Source organism: Periplaneta americana, chromosome 5 (genome assembly GCF_040183065.1).
Source record: "Periplaneta americana isolate PAMFEO1 chromosome 5, P.americana_PAMFEO1_priV1, whole genome shotgun sequence".
NCBI classification, from domain to species: Eukaryota; Metazoa; Arthropoda; class Insecta; order Blattodea; family Blattidae; genus Periplaneta; species Periplaneta americana.
In genome coordinates, this window is record NC_091121.1 from 82,160,085 (window position 1) to 82,167,507 (window position 7,423).

Below are 7,423 nucleotides of genomic sequence, written 5' to 3' on the forward strand. Positions count from 1 at the left end.
TTGTAAGGGCAACTCTACGTTTCAAGTGATCATCTGTTAATCCCACGGCCAACTCCTTCACGTACTTCCTGTGGACACTGTTTTCCTTCTGATTGTTAAAGATACAAATCACTTGCGAGTTTATTCCAACAATATTCAGTAGTGCATACATCACCATTGGCCATCTTCTGGTATTTCTTGCGACGTCATAGGCAGCACATATTTTAACAATTAATATAATAAGCACAAAGTTTGTCAACCACGTCGACACATCTCTTCGTGCAGTTATAGAAGGTGACAATTTCTGGCTTACTTTTGTCACCTGTTGATGAATCTATTGAGTCATCATGATGCATACTAGATGCTAAAATTACATTTTTGCCCTTTTTCGGAAAGTAAGAAACAATGGTAATGTCTTCTTGGAAACCAAACACACTAGATCCCACTGGTCTCCTTTTGGAACCCACAAATTCTATTGGCAGCTCCCTTTTATTCTTTCGAACTCTTCCCACACAGGTTGTTCTATGGCGATTCAGCAAGCTTGTAATAAGTGGAAAGGAAGTGAACCAATTATCACATGTAATGTTCCTCCCTGTTCCTGATATTGGTTGAAAAAGTCGCTCGACTATACTTTGAGGATCATTTTTTGCCCTAAATAGACCTTCTGGTTGTTGACCAACATATGGTTCCATATTTAGGACATACCATGTCTTAGCATCAACTAAGGAAAAAAATTTTGATGCCATATTTATTAGGTTTTTTAGGCATATACTGTTTGAATGAGCATCTGCCTCTGAAAGCCTCCAACATTTCATCTACTGTTGCAAATTCAGCTATTGTGTGCCCTTTTTTGCAGTTGTTCTAAAACATTTGAAATACCTGACGAATTGGAGCTGACTTATCCCATTGTTTTCTATCGTTTCTTGTTTCTGTATTGTCAAAACGTAGATGACTAATAAAAATAAATAACATTTAATATGCCATCATCAAAAACAAGAGACCAACTATCAGTAGGAGTTTTAGCCTCTCTAGCACATGGCCTCACACCTGGTAGATGCGTCACAATATTACACTGCCGAGTCCTAACTGCCTTTGGTGAGCAGTGTTGTCTCCGTACCGTACCATCTTTAGATTTGAAACCGGGAACTCTAGGAACTTTCTTCGGAATCTTAAATTGTTCATCATCACCACTCGTGCTCACCTTCCTTTTCTGTATCTGTATTGCCATAAAATACTTCCACTTCACCATCCTCTTCATCAGTGTCGGCGTCATCATCACAGGGATCACTATCATTCTCACAGCTTACAACCTCGTCTAGCAATCTCACAACTCATTTTTCATTTTCTTTGTAAGACATTTTAGAAGTATCTAGTAAAGTCACAACTCGTTTTTCATTTTCTTCATAAGACATTTTTTAAGTATATCGTAAGCTAAATATTAATTAAAAACTAGCAAAATGTTTCATATCATCAGTAAACAGAATAATCCGCTGATATTTGAACCAATCAGTTCGTTACTACCACAAATAATTCTTAAGCACTAAAACTTCAAAATGAAACTGTCTAACGCAAACACTGGCGCCAAATCTGACAGACCCTTTACATAATTATCTCGCGTACTACTGCACGAATAGCCACATCGGCACTCATATGTCAACTATGGAAAGAAACAGGAAGCTAGGTGGAGAAACAGATTTCTACCCCCCAACACTTCAGAGTAAATAGTAAAAGTAATTGTGCCGGGTCTGTGAGACTTGGCGCCAGCACTGGAAGGTTAAATGTAGAAATAAATCACACTGTTCCAGCTAGCAAATGTCTTCTAACAGGTTGTTAGGATCTAATGCTGCGCTTATCGTCTATAGTCTATAGCCAATATCAGCATTTCCCTTCATCACAAAATACCGTTTTCCTTCTGAACGTCATCACCAAATCACAAATATACTCCACAGCTCCCTGCAGCACATAGAGACATAATATGTTCGCTGAAATTAAGAACAAACTGTACAGAGGCGGCGATGTATGTATAGTATTCAGTAGACTAGGAATCTGAAGTTTTATTGCAAACAAAACTTTAATAATAATGATAGCACCTTACACAATGCACGTAGTATAATCGGGTTAATTATTACAAATTCTTAAATTCTTAAAGATGCAGTTGTGAAAAAGCAAAAAGTTCTGTTATTGAACCTTTACACACAAGCGATTCAGCACGATGCTAACCATCTCGCCTGGATGAAAATTGTTTTTGCAATACATAGCTGTGGTTTTATTCATAAATTATACATACAAAATACAAAAATTATCAAAATGTTCCCTTAAATCTAGAGCACATGTCTTTTGACCATACGTGCTTTGCACAACCTGTGCTATTGCGTAGGTTTCTCACTCCTTACCTATGATTACAATCCAGTCACTCTCCAAAAACACACACAGATTAGAAAGCAAGGGCTACATATAAAACACAGTATCTCACATACCCTAACTTAACTTAGTGACAAATATAAAGCTCTACAATTCTATAGTTAGCATTATCCCTTCTTCAGTTCGTATGAGGTCAAGACAACAAGCGAACCCCTATTCCGACCTAGCATCGAGGGTGGTAGATAATTTCTTCGGAGATTGTCTGTTTCTATACAATGAGCTAGGATGTGTCCCCAGGAATTCTTTTCCACACGTAATGGACAGATGCGGTCTTCTTCTTCGTTGACAATTTTATGATTCTCCCTTGCTCCCAATCATAGCCACACCAAACACGCTGTACTATCTTTGCTACAAGAATTTATGTACATACTGAACGATGAATCTGAAGACTAGGTTCTAGTGCTTAGCTGTCATGTTCTAAACCTCGACTTTGTCCTCTAGGAAGTTGTGGATAATCTAATCTGTGAAATATAAGTGAACAAATTAGACGATCTCGTAGTTATCATCTCAGGCCTTTGTGCTGATACTGCAACATAACCAAAGATCGTTGAACGATTTCGAAAGACATCAGCGTTTCGTTGCAATGTGTGCAGCGAACTGAATTGACGCCATTTTGAGCACGTGTTTTAAATTGTACATTTTATAATAATAAACTGGTAGATATACAGAAACGTAATACAAATAGTTTATGAAGCTTTTAGTGTGCACTTATAATCTGTTGCCGAAACCGCAAATTTCAATTGCGCAAAAAGATTTTCTTAGCAGAGAGACAAAAAAATAGCTTATTATTACTGATTGTAAGTTTGCGAAATTGAAGCTTGGATAAAACACCATTTAAAAATTCCAAGAACATAACTTTTCTATGGTGCAAGCTTTTAACTAGAACCATGTCTGGGACTATGTAGTAAATAAAAATCATGAGTATAGTAGATTTGCTATCAACAGAAAAGAAAATTACTACAAATATCTGAATGACACAATTACCCGAATTTAAATTCATGTCAGAGTCACTTATATACAGGGTGTTTCAAACATACGGGGCATAATTTCAGGTATGTATTTCCCACATGTAGACAATAAAAATAGTTCATTACAACATGTTTCCGGAAATGCTTCATTTCCGAGTTATGGCCTTCACAATATTGAAATTCACCGGAACGTTTTTCTTTCCGCAGGTCGTTGTCATTACAGAAGATGTTCAAAATGTCCACCTCCTGCTTGAATACAGACCTCACATCGATGTCTCATTGACCTGCGAACACGATCCCAAACTCCAGGGGTATTGCGTATGTCCTCAGAACATGCCACAATTCGATTCCGAAGGGATTCCAAATCAGGCACCGGAGACGAATAAACCAATGATTTTAAATGGCCTCACAAGTAGAAATCGAGAGGGTTCAGATCTGGTGAGCGTGGAGGCCAAGCAATTGGGCCACCTCTACCTATCCATCGATCAGGAAACCTTCGATCCAAGTACCGGCGAGCCGTACGACTGAAGTGTGCAGGAGGGCCATCATGCAAGAAGTGAATGTATTGATTGATCAGTAGAGTGTCTTCTAAAACATGAGGTATGGTGTTTTCCAGGAAGTTTGTGTACGCCTGCCCCGTAAGTCTATTTACAAGTACATGGGGTCCAACTAATCGATCACCAATGATACCGGCCCACATGTTGAGGGAGAAACGCACCTGGTGATGAGATGGAACAGTTGCACGTGGGTTTTCATACTCCCATACATGCTGATTATGGAAATTTGTTATGCCATCTCGTGTGAACTGTGCTTTATCTGTAAATAATACTAAGGCAGGAAGGTTCGGATTTACACCACACTGCTGCAATAACCACTGACAGAACCTAACTCGTGCAGGGTAATCTGCTGGTGACAGGGCCTGTACACGTTGCAAATAATAAGGATACAATTGATAGACTACTCTTTCAACAGTCTCCAGACAGTCGTATGAGGAACATTGACTTGCAACGCTACCCTTCGTGTGCTGATAGAAGGAGTCATGTTCACAGCCTCCAGAATCTCCTGCTGTACTTCTGGAGTTGTAGATCTTGGTCGTCCCCTTCCCAAACCAGGAGAGTTAAATTTTCCATACTCGCACAGACGGTAATGGAGACGTACAAATGTCTTCCGATCTGGACATTGTCGCTGTGGGTACCTCTCCTGGTACAAACGACGAGCCAGTGCAGCATTGCCGTCCGCCTTACCGTACATGAAGTGTATCTCTGCCAGCTCTTGATTTGAATACATGTCGCACAATCTAACGCCTACAGAACACTGAATGTAACCTTCGCCTCGGAATAAACTGTCAGAGTGCCCTCTTAATGTCTCCTTTGACGGCAACGACCTGCGGAAAGAAAAACGTTCCGGTGAATTTCAATGTTGTGAAGGCCATAACTCGGAAATAGAGCATTTCCGGACACATGTTGTAATGAACAATTTTGATTGTCTACATGTGGGAAATACATACCTGAAATTATGCTCCGTAATTTTTAAACATCCTGTATAAACAGTATTCCGGTTTCCACTACAAACTGAAACGAATTTACACTCTAGCCTGCTCCTTCAACTGGACCCTGTACGCTCATTTTCTTTTGTCTTCTGAAATTCATGGCCTATTCTGAATCCTGGTACCCTCGGCCATCTGTCTTACTACATTTCGCCTGTATTTTGTTCCGAACTTCTTCGCTTTGTTTGACATTTTCACTATTACTATCACAAAACTAGGATTCGCAACGCTCGTAATTTAAGTGGCACGTTAATGTTATTGCTACCCACTGATACGTTTATCTTCAAAGTACAGGGCGAAGTACTGCTCGCCAAATTGACGCAATCGGCCTTGACGAATATCGCGGCTCCGCACCGGGCTCGCTAAAGTCGGCCATTTTCTCCACCCTACCTCGCTCCTCACGTATTTATTGTAAACGATTACATATTTTTAAGAAGCGACATCTTTCCTCCAGTTAATTTAAATAAATCATTACCTTAAGTGGGAAGGTACATTTTCGTTAGAATAAGTTTACTATATTTCAAATTTATTTATCTCTGTGATCTCTATTATATAAAAAATTGAATAGCCTTCAGCTTTGAGTACTAGTGCTCACAAGTCGGGGTTTCACATTAACTGCAATCTTGCTTCGCATGCCACGTGACATGAAAATATTCTTCGGAAAAAGTTAACTCAGCTATCCTCTCCAGATATGCGCCTTATATTCTTCGGAAAAAGTTTACTCAGCTATCCTCTCCAGATATGCGCCTTTCTTTGTTAACACAAAATTTTTGATAATCCATGTTGAATCTTTCGTACACTACTTTTAACACTTGAATAAAAATGATTAAATTGTTATCTTACTCGTCTTAATTATGTAAGCATGGGCGGCTGAAACGCACATGCTTACATAATTAACACGAGTAAGATCACCATTTAATCAATTACAAAATTTTTAGTTGTCACATTCTTGCAGGAACTATGACCAGCTAGTTGTTTATTTTTTCTGTTCGGGGCATTTTCGCTGTGTGCTGTTTGTGGAGAGATTTCAACATTAGCTATTAACAGTTCTCCTTTTAATAAAGTAGTTGTCTTAAGAGCGAGGCTAGAACGATGCTTCTAAGGATATGTAACTTATTACAAGGGACCCCACTTGTCCCAGTAGGCTACAAGATTAATTATTACCGGAGTTTTTATTGTAGCGGACAATGCGCTTGATTCTAGTAAACGAAGTACTTCTGTTTGCTCATGCGACTCCTGTTGGTAAAATTACGTGGGACAAAGAATAGGCCACTACAAAAATTACACTAACATTTATAATTTATATTATTTACACTGTGCACACTGGAGTACACAATTTTTACCATTTACATTATGTTAAGAAGTGCAGGTCTATATTGATCAGCCATTATTTACACTATTATTTACAGTGTTGGGTATTGTAAAGCAGGGTATTTTATTTCATAATACTATAGTCTACTTATTTTGCAAATAGTGTATAATTATGTATGAAGAGAATGTCAGACATTGACTACTTTCAAGAGCCGATTGTCAAAAAGATTGCTATCCGACTCCAGAATATGGTCTTTCTTCAAATATAACTTTACTAGAATATGACTTTTATTTTATATTAATATATTAATTGTCCTACATTATGTTTATCACTTCATTGATATAAATTGTATTTTTAGCACTTAATTGTAATAGTTTAACTTGTAGAATTACATGTAACTAAACACATATATTTTGCTTTTAGTATTATTATTATTATTATTATTATTATTATTATTATCATCATCATCATCATCATCATCATCATTATCATCATTCCATTGTATTCTGTGCTGCTGGTATTTATATTTCCTACGTATTTTTTAAATTTAGAAATCTTCTCACTATTCGTGAGCTGCCACAAGGGACAAATATTTACAAGTTCATTCAACCATTTATTATATTTTGACAATGAAACTCCTACAAGTATATAGCTGCAAATACATTTCGTGATTGGAGGAAATATACCTAGTTTTAGAGAGGTACGTGTTACAAAAAAAGTAAAGAATGCTAATGAACTTGGGGTTTCATTTCGAATATAGGTGATGCTTCAGGAGAGCAATTGATCCTTTCAGTGCATCTAAAATAACAATTGGAATAACAGATGTAGGTATTCCAAGCCTCTTAAACACATCTTTCATGAAGAGAGTAGCAGTACCTCTTGCTTCAACCAGAAGTCCGATTACTTCAAGCTCTTCTACCTGGTTCTTTTGGAGGTAATATGGAATGATAGGATTGTGGATATTCTTTTTTTCTTTATCCACTTCTGCTGGCTGTTCCTCATTCATTTCGAAAAGCATAGTGGGATCAATTATGAATCCAGATCTTGTAGATTCCTTGAAAGCTATTATATCTGTGCGTCGTGTATTGCCAGTGACGGAGAGACCATGTACTTCTTCAGAGGTGCGGTAATTGGCATCTTTGAGTGGAAGAGAAGGCCTTATGGTCTTAACTCTCCCTGTAAGATTAATAAACGAAC